The sequence below is a fragment of the Ambystoma mexicanum genome, chromosome 3q, assembly GCF_040938575.1.
Source record: "Ambystoma mexicanum isolate Mex_15411 chromosome 3q, UKY_AmexF1_1, whole genome shotgun sequence".
Classification (NCBI taxonomy): Eukaryota; Metazoa; Chordata; class Amphibia; order Caudata; family Ambystomatidae; genus Ambystoma; species Ambystoma mexicanum.
In genome coordinates, this window is record NC_090926.1 from 762,244,568 (window position 1) to 762,259,432 (window position 14,865).

Genomic DNA, 14,865 nt, shown 5'->3' on the forward strand with positions numbered 1-14,865 from the left:
TTAATCAGGCAGCAGGGCTGCTCAGTCCTTCATCTTTCAAAGGACGATGAAGTCAGTACAATTAAATTGGGTAATATAACTGGTTAATACATGCTTAGAAGCATGAGTAGAAGGAAAGATTTTCTGTTTGCTGCTTTACCTCCATAGACATCATTGGGAACCCCATTCTTACTTTTGGAAGCCAGTAAAGCATTTTTACTTCATTGGCCTTGCTGAGCTCATCTGTTTTGGGGGAACTGATCAGTTCCTATTGCCATCAGTGCAGGAGAACTCTTTCGCCATAGTAAATTTCTATGTTTATTTTTCCTGCACACACCACCTTACAGTGAAGTGTGATAGGGACACCGTCATCGTAACTTTATGGTTACTAACTCGATGTGTCCAAGACGGCCTGGAGGCAGCGCATATTAATATACAGTCTGTTTTTATTGTCTCATGCCCTTTTGCATTTACAGCTTAATGTTAGAGTACCATTTACTCTAAAACAGCTGTGCCAGAAGATTTTTTGCCTGTCCTTTGTCCACCTTGTTGTTTGGCCTTCTTCCCGATCTCGAAGAGTTGGAATTGCCATATATGGAAAGCCCTTTCCAGAGGAAAAAAATCTATTTTCACTGGGCAAAGTGGGGGTCTATGTGTGGCCGGATGTGGAGGCTGGGTCAGTCAATTGATGGGCAAATGTGTTGGCCAGAGGCTGTCAAGAATTGGATAGCTCCCGCCAGCTTCAATGGTGCAGATCCTTACCATTAGTGGACTCAGGGGTACTCCAGCTCAAATCCTGGATAAAAGAGGGACTCCTGCAACCACTCCAAAGACAGTCGTTGGAGCAATGACCCTTACGAAGAGGAGCATCCCACTGAACAGCTGAACCTCGTTGCTGGAAGCCAGCCAGTACCAGTGAAGCCCTGCTCCCAATCTCAAGAAGGTGCTTCAAACTCCGGACCAGTGGGAGTAATCAGTACAGATTCCTGCCTTTGGAAGCCTTCTGAAGTTTCATGGGACCATCATGTGGAAAGACTAGCTTCCTCCTGGACTCGATCTCGTTGCATCAGTCAACAGCCTGAGTTAAGCTTTTGGACACTACAGATCCTAGACTTACGAAACGAGAAGCAACCCCCTGCAGTTGCAACTCTCCGCCACAAAGAAGTGCCTTGCAGGACCAGTTTGTTTCCACCACGAGGGTTAACTGTCACAATTTCTTCCAACTATCCATAGCTGGTAGCTGCCTTCATCTTATTAGCACATCTTATTAGCTCAGCATGTATCAAGCTCTATTTTTCGGAGGTGACACAGATAAGATTTCAAGTAAGTGAGGATGCAGATCACCTTGGTGGCAGGGTGAAGACGTGTTTGGAACAGGTCAGTACGTGGATGCATCAAAACAGGCTTACATTTAATGCCCACAAAACAGAAATGATGATAAGTTCTGCCCCCCTGGCTAGTCCTGGGCTAAGCAATCATGTGAATCAGGCGGCTTTACCATGGATGACCCAGTGCTGGCCCTCTTCACTTGGCAAGTGCCCAAACAAGTGCTGGAAAATAAAAACTTTGGTTGATGAGTTCAACCAAAGTTTTTATTTTCCAGCACTGGTTTGGGCACTTGCCAAGTGAAGAGGGCCAGCACTGGGTCATCCATGGTAAAGCCGTCTGTCTTTAGAGAGTCAAATCTCTCAAGTTCCAGCGCTTGTTTTTTTCATCTTTGGTCCCTAAAAGACACCCGATTTGTTTGTTTTCTCTCATAAAATCCAGATCATAAATGCTTTTATTTCTAGCAGACTTGGTTTCTACAATGCAATATACTTAGGCCTACCCAAAATAGCGCCCAGCAAACTTCAAAGAATCCAGAATGCTGCAGAAAGGTGCTTTGGAAGCCAGGTCAGAGAGATCAAATCACCCCGGCTCGGCAAATCACTACATTGGCTGCCAATAGAGGAGCAGATCCAATTTAAGGCACTCTGCATGGTGCATTGATCCCTGCACTGTGGGACTACCAACTTTATTAGTGCCAAACTTTGTCGGTATGTCCCCTGGAGAAGGTTGCGCTTTGCTTCTGCATGGCCGGGTTTCTGACTGATAATATGCGGGGAAATTAAAATCTTCTGGACTTCGGACACAAGCTGAAGACATTTTTGTCTCCACCTTGATCTGGGGTCTCTGGGAGGGTGTGGGGGAAGGTGTCCTTTTGTCTAGTGTCCTAGTCTGGGTCACTTTGTACCCACTGTTTCAGCGGCATGATACTTTAAATCTAGTTGTATATTTGAGTTTAACAAATGGTGCACCATCCCATCGTGTCCTGGGGGTTCTTGGAGGTAACCGCTGTAATGGTGGTCCATTATTCAGTCCAGAAAAGATGTTCAGTTTTCCAGCATCCAGAACCAATCTATCGGAGCACAGAACTCAAAAAGCATAATGCCAGAAGTGACCTCTGCAACAAAGACCCCTGAACCTCCCTCACAGAAGACAAGGTACGAGAAAAGAGAACCCAGCAAGTTCAGGAGCTTCTATGGTCGTCCTAGTGATTAGGAGTACAGGGGGAGGGGGAAGTGAGTAAACATGCCCATAAGGATTAAGCATTTCTCCATAAGGATTAATGGGTGTAAAGCCTAACCCTACCTCCCCCTTACCTGACTGAGCAGTGGCGCTTTGGTCACGGACCCTCAATCCTCAGGGCTTCCCCAAAGGTGGCTGGATTGGGAGAGGGCATGCTAAGAATGTTTCACCAATTGTCAGCCAACTGTGAACAAGAGTTAAAAAAGGGTAACAGGCAGTCTGAGTTTCTCAGCCACTTAAAGACTCGTAGCCTTCTGAAGAGAACTACATTGACTCAGATCACTAGGACCCATCCTTCTAGCTAGAGCAGGACTTTTAAGTTTAAGTAATTTATAGTCCAATGATTTGTATGGCGTTTCCAACTTCATAATTTCCAACATATTAGTTAATAATGGATGGTTACTTGCGTGGTTCTTTGTATTCACTTGCTTTAATCTCCTACAGTATTCTGAAATTGATCTAAACTGTATTCTAAAAGTGAAGTTAGTAATCTTAGAGCACACCAGTGATTTTTACTTTAGTAGCAGTGAATGTGTATACATTCTGCATTACTTGTATTACTAAGAGTGCTCTGTGTGTGCTTAAATAAAACCTTCACTATCTAAGTCTAAGCCTTGCTGCTCAGTCACACTATCCAGACAGTTTGGCTAGCCATTGGTGTCTTTCCCTGTTCACAAGAACAGAGTGGCCTCTCACAGGGCTCATTCTGAAAATTCATCTCAACAGCGAGGAATCCATCATGAAGCACTATATGAGAACACAAACTATGTTTCTATGTCATATCATCAGCAATAATTTTTACTACTTGTTTTTACGAATACATTTTGCTTAAAATAGTCATTGACATATTTGTTCATTATTCTTGGCGATTCCCCTCTCCCCCCCAGGCACCCACGCACCGTCCCCCCACCTATTTTTAACAGTTTCTGTCCCCCCAAAACCCTTATCTGCCTTTCCCACCCCCCCCTAAACTTTGATGATTTTTTTCAGCAAAGTGTATTCGTAAAAAAATAGTCATTAAAAAAAAAAAGAAAGAAAAAAAAAAAGGTAGTACCCAAACTATGTCAATAACTTATAACCTTACACTAGTGCATGTGATTTTCATGTTGAAAGCATGTTAGCCATCAAGGCAGGTGTCCTGCATACAGCATACAGCCGAGCCCTCAACTGTAGACAGTTGACATTGGGATTGGCAGGCTTCATACATCACCCTCAGCCTCCCTCATGCTGCAACCCATTGAATACAGCGGAATCCCACAAAAAATATGGCCCAGCTGTCAGCCTCCGACACATAACTCTTCCTTATGCCTTTGCAATATGTGCTGAATGACAAAACCAATTTCTTTAAACCTAGTCATTCTCTGCTTTATCACCAATTTGGCACCAAATGTACGCACGCATTGTACCGCTCCATACATTTACACGTCTACTCAGACTACTGTCTTCCGAGAGGCGTTCATCCACCACAGCGCTTCGAGGCCAAACCAATGGCATTAGGCATTATACGCATATCAAACAACATAACTAGAGATTCAGAGACATGATGAATAACTTACGTCCCAGCCCCTTCCAGCCCTGCCTCAGACCACAAACTCCAGATTAAGGCAAATATGGTATGCATCCCGAGGCACTACAGAGACTGGAGTCAACATCCAAGCTATAGCCTTCTACATCTACAGAAGTATCAACAGAACACAAGAGATATTCCCAAGTGCAGTTTGCACACAGAGTAACAGCAGTTGGACTCCACCTCAGGACGGACTTTGGCAGCGAGAGGGAGGGGTGAAGAACCCTTTATTGCGTTTCACAGGCCAGCTTTTCCATCTACAGGTAAGCATAATGAAGGCTGTGCCATATCACTGGACTCCAGGTCTTCCTAATGCAACGCACAGTCCTGTGCATACTTCAGGGCTTGGGCAGCTGATGTCCCTGGCACAAAACTGTGCAGTACGTTAGACACCAGTCTTTGCATTTACCAACAAAGCCAGATAGGTTTAGATTGCTTCAAATGCAAAGCCAACATTTCCACTACAGACAATGCGCAAGGAACTCGCCGAATAATACACATTAAATAACAGTCACTCTGCCAGCTTCCCACGAAAAGAATAGCTTCACTGAAGGGAGCCCCTTCAGAACCGGCTGACAAAAGACTGCAGAGAAGTTGCGAGCATGAGAAAAATGACAGCATGGCCAAGACAAACAAAAAGAAGAACGAGAAAGAAGACAAGATAAAAAAAAGCGATATATTTGGAGAACTACAATGGCTGTCCAGCATAGGTAAAACTGTAGCACACACAGTAGTGGAACTAGGTCCCCGGAAAGGGCAGGAGACGTGACAATGGATCAACACATATGGGGCAGGGCAGATAGACTATCAAGTGGGGTGGATGAATAAAAACAGACCTCCTGGACTGTTTTTCACTTTGCTCTGTTGTTCAGACTCGTATGCAAATGGATGTTCTCAGTTAAATGTGCCGAGAGCTAAAGTGTGAGTGACTCCCTCAAGTGGGCCACAGCCCATGAAACAGGCTATTTGAGCTTTTGTTCATTCTTGGTCGACCGTTTCTCACATTTTGTGCAGTGAAAACTAGTACCCTTAAAAGAATGGTTATACCCGCTTCCCTTGGACAGGACTGGTAAATTGGACCAGTCTCTGCACTGCACAATATTCTCATCTTGAAGCAAACAATTATCCACAGTACATGCTTTCTTACATGTGGACACATTTCATGTGCCTGTATTCTATTTGAGTGCTACAGTGCTACCTTTAGCCCTGTAGTAAAAATTGTTATGGGTTACAGTACACTGTTCTGCTGTACTTTGCATAAACACTGGCAAGGGTGTGTTGGAACATTGAAACTTTTCTGGGTGGCATAGAGATCAAAAGCATTCAACCTTCAGCAGAAGCCAACAGCTCACCGTCATAACTGGTATTTCAGCTTGGGTGTTCTTTGGGCTGGGTCATTCTTTATGGGGGAAACACAAACACGTGCCTACTCATTTAAAATGCAGTGAACTGCCGGAGCCAAATCTATTGGATCTGCCAATTCTTGTTTAGCGACAACTTGATCATTCGTTTCAATACCCACATCCCTCACTAGTTAACAGGATTGCCTTTCAGTCCACCAACTTTAATTTTCCCTGCTTGTTCATCCTCCATTTCATTGTGCTGCACATTCTAGAAAAAACCCAACGTAATGGATTCGATTTTTCTTGGTCAACCCTGGTATGACAGTATACATGATGCACTTTTATTATAGTAAACGGTCAGATAGCACAGCGAGTAGAGCGCTCGCTTTGATGCAGGTTCGAATCCCGGCAGGGCCAAACTCAGCCTTTCATCCTTCTGAGGTTGATAAATGAGCACCACACACCGTGGGAAATAATAAGCAGCGCTCAGATGCATGAGGGTTCGTAGCGCTATATAAATGCAAAATTAAATAAAAATTAAAAGTATAAAGAACACTCGTGTTCATGATCTCGAATAGACGCATATCAGGAGAGTTTAGCCCATTCAGTCAATTTTCTTTTATCTGCAATTCTAAAAAAGTATTCACAACCACCAGAATGCAAACAGGGAAAAAATAAGATCTAGTTGAGTGCTGGGGAGCGAGGAAATCCACGACTATCCAAACGTAGAAGGATTTTTTTTCCAATCCGCCCTTCTTCACCGTTGGAACTGCCGCACGATACTGCATGAATGTGGTCCAATAGCGGTTCCGTTTCCGTGAGCAATAAAACCCATTTGGGACAGCCAAAAATGCAAAGGCAAAAAGGGAGAATACCATCCTTAGAATGTTTTGAGCAACAATAATCTCAAAATAGAGGGAAAATGCGAGGAGTATCTGCTCCTCCACACGTTAAGGATACTTTTCAAAAAAGGACATTAAGCAGAGCAAGACTAGCCTGCAGTCTATTGAAGTCCCGCAAGTGGCAGTAAGCAACATTCAACAACAACGTACACATTTATTTACTCCTAGACGGAGGCCAACTTGAGTCATTGCCTTCCTAGAAACTCAGGTCAAATAAATGAGTATATTCTAACTGCAAGTTCCAAACTGTCTACGTGATTGTAGAAAGTAATGAAACCATTTATATTAAAAAAAAATATACACACGTCCCGCACACTAAGCCTTTGCCCACCCAAGCTTTACCACTTTGGATTCCCTTGTGTGACATGGGCCAAACGCAAAGTCTAATCTGAATCAGGCCATACTTAAGGCCATAGCATCCAGGTGGAGCTCGGGGTGAGGGGTATAAAAAGGAGCAGGTCTACAAACGGAGGAAGAAGCAGTGGTAGCCCTAAGAGGAGAGGGAACCTCTATCCACAGACGATCTTGCTGTGCACTCCAAAAACATCCAGAAACCAGACACATTGGAGAGCGCCTGTGTAAAAGGGCTATCTAGATTAGAGGGTGGGGGAACCCATGTTAAATCTGCACGCCCCTCACGAGAGGCAAGCCTGGTAATCCTGACATAGTCGAGTTTTGATTCTATCCAAAGCGTGTGATCCCTGAAATCCTGTACATAGTGAAACGCTTACCCTGTGCATAACTGAGCTAGGTAAGAGACGTTGACCCGACAGAGACCTCAAAGTTTAATGCGCCCCACCCCATCAATATGACTGTGAACCCTGAAAGAGACAAACGGCTGTCACCAAGTACCCGAAGCAAACATCCACACAATGAAAGATGCCCGTTTAACCCTTCAAAAACACAAGAGAAGCTTAAAGAAACTCAAGGACAAGAGACACGGACCACCCTTTTATCTTTAATAATAAAATTGCAAACAACAAACTTGCCTGGACTACCACGAAGTTATTTTCAATGATTCATTACAGTATCCTTGAAGGAGAACCATGCCCTTGAAGTGTCTTAGAAAGAGGCTTACAAGACATGTAATGTTTTATAGGTCGGACCTCCTACTGCCCTCGAGTTGTGCTCGTCTGTCAGGGCAGCAATCATGCCTTCACCGTGAAAAGACAAACATATAGTCTTCTTTTGGACCCCAGTAGAGCGATTACAGCCACAACTATGCTGGCATACTGACAACTTCCCATCAGTTACATCCAATACTTATGCGGCTTTGGGCTGCATTGAGCAGGTAGAATGCAGTCCATGTCCCCATCATAACTAAGGGGAGGGCGCAGAGACAATTGATGGTCTGCAAAACAATATAAAGTTTATGGGTGACACCAGTATATACAGCATCCAAATTGGCTAGGTGACAATGTTTTGGAATACCTTACTAATGACCCCACTACTCCAGGATGCACACACAAGCAGCCTGGTGGCTGGGAGACACCAATTAAGTCTCACTATGTTCCGGCTACTAATGGATATTGACACAGGTCAAACTTTACTCGAGAACATCTGCCCAATCCCATCATGTCCTTCAGAATACAGCTTAAGGAGTACACATTTTTAAAGTCGCTATCCTCCAGCTTACCTGCAGGTGCTTTAGGCCAGACACATTATCTGGGTCACATATTGTACCAGGGCGAGGAGCATCTTGAAGAGATCCTTATAGACTAGTGACCTGATCCAGTGTGGGAGCACCTAGAACCTGCAGGCTTGCCCGAGAAGAAATACATTTCCTAAAATGTATAGTTTGTTAAATGTATACCAGATGCAATTTAACAAAAAGAACGCTGCTCTTAGTAAATCACAACAAATTATGCCTCAAGATCTAATTAGGAACAACAACATTATAACTATAAACTTCATTGCATCGTGAAAAATACAAGCAACTAAGGAACACGCATGCTCAAATATTGACAAGTATAAATAATTGTAAAACTAGCTCCAAGGAAATGATTAATAGACACCAACAACCAAATATGACATGCATTACTTACCATAAAAGCATTTCTGATGGTTGCATCTGCTTAGATTCACATGCTGTGCATAGTCAAACATCCAGTGGTAACCGTGGAGTATTGCATCTCGCCTTTCGAGAATCAAAAGGGGACATTGACATGGGTATGCCTGTAACACTATCCCTACGTGACGTATAGTGTACCCAAGATCCCTCACACGTCGAGGTCCCTCCGATTGTATTTTTTCTGCCAAGAGGGAGCCTTATGACTTACGTGAGGGAGTACAGAAAAAGAGAGGGAGAGAGAGAAAGTAGTAAGATGTCTATGTTCCCTCCACCCGAGCGGGGAGGAAGGGTGGGTGCATTTGAATCTAAGCAGATACAACCATCAGAAATGCTTTTACGGTAAGTAATGCATGTCTTCTGATGTTTGTTAATCTGCTTAGAATCACATGCCGTGCATAGACTAGCGAGCAGTACCCAGAGTTGGAGGTGGGTTGTGAGAAGGAACAGTAGTGAAAAGATGTCTTAGTACTGCCTGTCCCACCTGAGAATCAGACCTAGAATGAGTGTCTAGGCAATAGTGTCTTGTAAGGGTGTGTACAGAACTCCAGATTGCCGCTTTGCAAATAGATTCAAGGGGAGCATTTGCAATGAATGAAGCTGTGCATGAATTGGTTATTGACCTTGAAGGAGCGTTAGCTGCAACTACAAGGGAGGTTTTACTGCGGGATGGATGGGAGGGGCAATACGGAATACGTCGGAGGAACATCCCATCGAAAGAACGTTACAAGGTAAGAAGTAACTTGTTCTTCGAAGGGATTGTGTCCTCCGAAGTGTTCCTTATCTTCAATAGCCTCCCATAGCAGTGATGTAAAGAGGAGGTGGGAGTAAAATTGGAATATTTCCCTTTAAGAATGTACAGAATGTAACACTGCTTTCCCAAATATTGTCTCCTGGCTAGAGGAGGAATCCAGGCTGTAAAGTCTTGTAAAGGTATGTGCGGACGAACATGTGGCAGCCGTACAAATGTCTCAAATCGGAATCCCTCTTTGGAGAGCAGAAGAGACTGCGATACCTCTGGTTGAATGAGCCCCAAGATGTTGAGGGGGTTCTTTCCCTGCCGATTTGTAGCATTCTAGAATGGTTAAAATAATCCATCTTGAAATGGTTTGTTTTGTGATTGGCAATCCTAAATTGAGTCCTGCATAACCTACAAACAATTGGTCTGCTTGCCTTATCCTAGCAAGTCTGCGGATATAAAAACTCAAGGCACGCCTTAGATCCAGCCTATGTAACCTCTCTTCCTCTTTCCCTGGGTAGGGAGGAGGATAGAATGAAGGTAAAGTTATTTTCTGCGTAATATGGAATTCAGAAACTACCTTTGGGAGAAAATTAGGCTTCACTTGTAAAACCACCTTGTCTTTTTGAAAAGTTGTATGAGGAGTTTTGCAAGATAGAGCTTGTAATTTGCTAACTCTTCTGGCAGATGTTAAAGCCACTAAGAATACTGTTTTAAGAGTCAGAAACCTTAATGAACAAGAATGGAGTGGTTCAAAAGGAGTACCCAACAGAAAATTTAAGACTAGATTTAGGTCCCACAATGGAACTTGAAAATGCTTTGGGGATACATATTAGTTAATCCTTTCAGAAATTGGATTACCAGGGGTAATTTGAAATATGAAGGCTCCTCCCCAGTGCGCTTAAAGATTGACAGCGCTGCGAGGTAACCCTTGATCGTAGCAACTTGAAGACCTGAATTTGCTAAGAAGAGTAAGGAACAAGTTACTTACCTGTAACTGTTGTTCTCCAGCATGAGTCTGGCATGGATTCACATGCTCATGAACATTTCCCATCAGGCTGGGAATCCTCGGTAAAGAAGAAAAAAATCAGTATCAGTTTTGTTTCTGATCTGTCTTTCTTAGTAGTAACCAATCACTGATCTCTGGGTCATACTGCCCCCAGCCAATGACTGCCCTCTCCCCAAGCCCCGCCTCTGGCAGCCATCCTCAGATTTGGTAGCACGCAAAGTGGCAGTATGACCAAGTGAAGAACTGCAGAGGGGTAGGCGGGAGGGTTCGCATGTGAATCCATGCCTGACCCAAGCTGGAGAACAACAGTTACAGGTAAGTAATTTGTTCCTTCTCCAGCATGGGGTCTGGCATAGATTCACATGCTCATGAATAAAAGAATACATAGCAGTACACACATGCACAACCACGGGAGGTGGCAAAGGCTCAACATTAAGCATTACATCCAAACTCAACATTAAGCAATTCTTACCTCCTCACCAGGCTCACCTTAGACGAACAGGTTGCGCAGCACTGCTTGGCCGACCCTGGAGTCCTGATCGACGCAGTAGAATCTTGTGAAGGTGTGCGTCAACCTCCACATAGCAGCCCTGCAGATGTCCAGCAGGGGCACACCAGACAGGAGCGCTGTGGTAGCAGCGATCGCTCTGGTCGAATGGGCTCTCGGACGGCCGGGCAGCGGTCGGTTTGCCAACCGGTGACAGTGCATGATGCAGCAGGAGAGCCATCTGGAAATGGAAGTCTTCGAGAGAGCCTTCCCTGGATTCACAGACCGAAAGTTCACAAACAGCTGTGACGTCTTCCGAAAACACTCTGTGCGGTCCACGTAGAGCTTCAGCACTCCAGTGCAAATTCCTCTCGGCTGGCGTCGAAGGCGACGGGAAGAAAAGTGGTAACAGAAAACTGAGGTGGAATTCCGACGGCACCTTGGGCATGAAGGAGGGGTGCGTCCTCAGCACCACCCTCACGTCATGAAAAGTCAAGTATGGAGGCTTGCAAGATCGGGCCTGGATCTCTCCCACTCGTCGTGCGTAGGCGATGGCCACGAGAAACGCTGTCTTCCATGACAGGAACTTCAAAGGCGCCGAATGCATAGGCTCGAAAGGGCCCCCCCCATGAGCCTGGTCAACACCACATTAAGCTCCCACGCCGGGGCAGGAGCCTTCACCGGCGGGAATGATCAGAATAGTCCCTTCATAAATTCCTTCACCAGGCGATGAGACTACAAGGACGCCCGTCCCTTAGTCCTGGTATATCGGGAGATGGCAGCCAGATGTATTTTGATGGAGGCGTGAGCCAGTCCAACTTTGGCCAGCGACAGCAGGTACGGCAGTACTTGAGGGGCCGTAATCCATAGAGGGTTAATCTTCTGTGCACGGCACCAGACACAGAACCTCTTCCACTTATGACCGTAACACTTGAGAGTCGAGGACACCCTGGCTTTTGCAAGAACCTCTCTGCAGTCAGCCGGGATATCGTACCCTCCAAACTCTAGTGCTGCAGGAGCCAGGCCTGCAAGTTCAGCGACTCCGGGTCGTGATGAAAAATGGTGCCTCCTTCTCTGGAGAGAAGATCCCCGTCTGCCGGCGGCTTGACTGGTGGGGACATTGACATTCCAGAAGGTCCGGGAACCAGATCTGCCTCGGCCACGCCGGTGCGACGAGGATCATTCTGCACCTGGACTTCTTGAGCTGGTTGATGAGGCGGAGCAGCAACGGCAACGGAGGGAACACGTATAGAAACAGGCCGTCCCAAAGGAACGAGAAAGCATCGCCCATGCTCCTCGGCTGCGGGAACCTGCTGGCGAACCTCTGGCACTTGGAGTTCGTCGTAGTCGCGAAAAAGTCGATCCGGGGTTTGCCCCATCATCGAAAGAGCCGATCCACCTGGTCCTGACGTAGTTCCCACTCGTGGCACGAGCGCAGCTCCCTGCTGAGCAAGTCGGCGATGGTGTTTTTTATTCCTGCCAAGTGGAAGGGAACCAGAAACATCCCCTGGGCGACGGCCCAGTGCCACAGATCCTGGGCCTCCTTGGATAGGGCTGGGGATCTTGTGCCTCCCTGCTTCCGTATGTAGAACATCATGGTGGTGTTTTTGGAAGATCCTCACCACTTTGTCCTTGAGGGACGGAAGGAACGACTTGAGAGCCCAGAACACAGCTCGGAGCTCCAGAAAGTTGATGTGGAGAGACCTCTCCTCCGGGAGCCAAAGGCCTCTTGCGTGGAGATCTCCGGTGTGGGCCCCCCAACCCTCCACAGAGGCATCCGTCGCCACAGTCTCCTGAAACGCCGGGGTCTGAAAGTCCGTGCCAGTAGTGCAGTGCGCACGGGTACCCCACCATAGGATCGCCCGACGGAACTCCTTGTCGAGAGGGATCCTGTCTTCGAAGCAGCCCGTCACCTGAAACCAACGGGCGTCGAGGAACTCCTGTAGCGGACGCATCCGAAGTCTGCAAAGGGGTACAAGATAGATGCATGAGGACATCATCCCGAGGAGGGACTTGATGGACCTCACCCTGGCCACGTCCGTGCTAGCAGGCGCTGCACCTTGCCCAGAATGGCCTTCGTCCTCTCCTCCGACAGGGAGGCCAATTGCCCCACTGTAATGAGCTTCCCTCCCAGAAACAGTGCTACTTTCGACGGTAACAGGTGGGATTTGGGGTAGTTGATGGCGAATCCCAGTTCTGTGAGCAGCCAGACAGTCCTCGCTGTGTGTTCGACGGCGAGTTCTCTTGTCCTTGCCCGGATTAGCCAGTCGTCCAGGTAGGGGTAGACGTGGATCCCCTGCAGGCGCAGCCGCACCGCCACTGGTGCCAGGCACTTGGTGAATACCCTGGGTGCCGACTTTAATCCGAACGGCAGGGCTCTGAATTGGTAGTGGCGTCCCTGAACCACGAACCTGAGAAACTTTGTGTCCTTTTAGAATGGGGATGTGGAAGTAAGCATCCTCCAGGTCCAACGACGATAGGAAGTCGCCATCCTCCAGCTGTCCCAGCACGTGCTGGAGGGTGACCATCCTGAATTTCTGCGACTTGATGCACTTGTTTAACCGATGCAGGTCCATGATGGGGCGCCAACCGCCTGTCTTCTTTCTGACGAGGATGTACCTTGAGTACACGCCGGAGCCCCGGAGCCTCCTGGGGACGAGCTCGATGGCACCTTTCTTGAGCATCGCCCTTACCTCCAACAGCAGTTGAGGGACGTGATTCTCCTTCCTGGCCACGGGAAGAATGCAAGGCAACTTTTCGGAATTCCAGCGAGTGCCAGTTGGCCAGGGTGTCCAGCACCCAACGGTCGGTGGAGATGGACTCCCACACGCTGACTAACTTCGTCAGCCGGCCTCCCACCGGTTCAGTCTTGCTTGGAGGAGGCCTCCTTGAGGACGGCGGCGGGATGCCCCTTGCTTGCCGCGACCTCTGTAGGCCTCCTGGGACGAGGAGCGGGCCGCCTGGCGGTATGTAGAAGAGCCACCGCTGGATCCCTTGGAGGCACCCTGTCTGCCTCCGGAGCTCCGAAAGGGCCGTCGTTGTTGAAGTACCCCCCTAGGGCCCGGGCCGTCTCCGAGTCGGTCTTAATGGCCTGGAGCGACTCGTCCACCGTCCTCCCAAAAAGGTTATTGCCGTCGAACGGCATATCCAACACTCTAGTCTGGACGTCCTGGCGAAAGTCCGTTGCCTTGAGCCATCCTCGTCGTCTGAGGCAAACCCCGTTGCCCAGTTGGCGAAATCCAGTATCGGCAATATACGTTGCCACCGTTATGGCGTGATCCGACGCCACCTCTCCGTCCTGCAGAATTTATAGGGCCTCCACCCTCTTGTCGTCCGGTAGGAAGTCTAGCAGGGGAGCCATCTTGAACCAAAGCTCCCTGTCGTAGCGGGCCACGATCGTTAAGGCATTGGCCGTCTTAATCGTCGTCGCCGCCGAGATGACTCGTCGTCCCATGGGAGTCCAACTTCTTGCCCTCGCTGTCCAGCGGGGAAGTGGAATTTGAAGCCGCCGCACCCGCTGCTTTCTTCTTGGCCGCTGCCGAGACGACAGAGTCCAGTGTGGGCTGGGTCCTGAGGCACAAGGGGGTGGCATCGGGGACTCGGTACTTCTTCTCGTACCCGTCCCTCTTGGCGGGTGTCATGGAAGGGTTCTTGAGGATAGCCAGCCCCTCGTCCCAGATGTCGTCGAGCAACGGCACCGCGAGGACCGTCTTCCTCTTGCCTCTCGTTGTTGGTAAAGAAACCCTTCCTTTTTCTGTTCTTCAGGGCAGAGCTGGAAGAGCTCGGATGCCCTGGTTCTCATGGGGTGAAAGGAGCCAATTTCGTCGGGTGGAGAAGCCCGAAGGGGGGAGGGGGGGGATGACGGGATGTCCGTTGTGTCTTCGCCGACGTAGTCGTCCGTCCCCGTATCCTCTCTAGGGTCCGGCAAGGGGGATGAGGGGTCCACAGGCCTCGCGGGCACGAAGGGAGGAGCGGGGTGGACTCTCCTGCGCTTGTTCGGAGGGCTTCCCGATGGGCCTGGTTCTGGATCCTCCGTCGGGGTCCGTGGTAACCTCGTCCTTCTCAGTACATAAGGATTGGATCGCTAACAAAATGGCCGCCGAGCTATCCTGGGGCTCGGGTAATGGCTGCGACGGATGGGATGGCCGCTCCACTGGGCCCTCTTCGATCACATCAGCGGGAACCGCCCCCTGGGATCGAACC

General features: G+C 48.0%; 1 protein-coding gene across 2 annotated transcripts in view; it reads right to left on the reverse strand.

The window, feature by feature from the left end:
* Positions 1-14,865, reverse strand: part of SAP30BP (SAP30 binding protein) — a 574,361-nt gene that overhangs the window by 396,871 nt on the left and 162,625 nt on the right. The gene's annotated exons all lie outside the window — the stretch shown is intronic.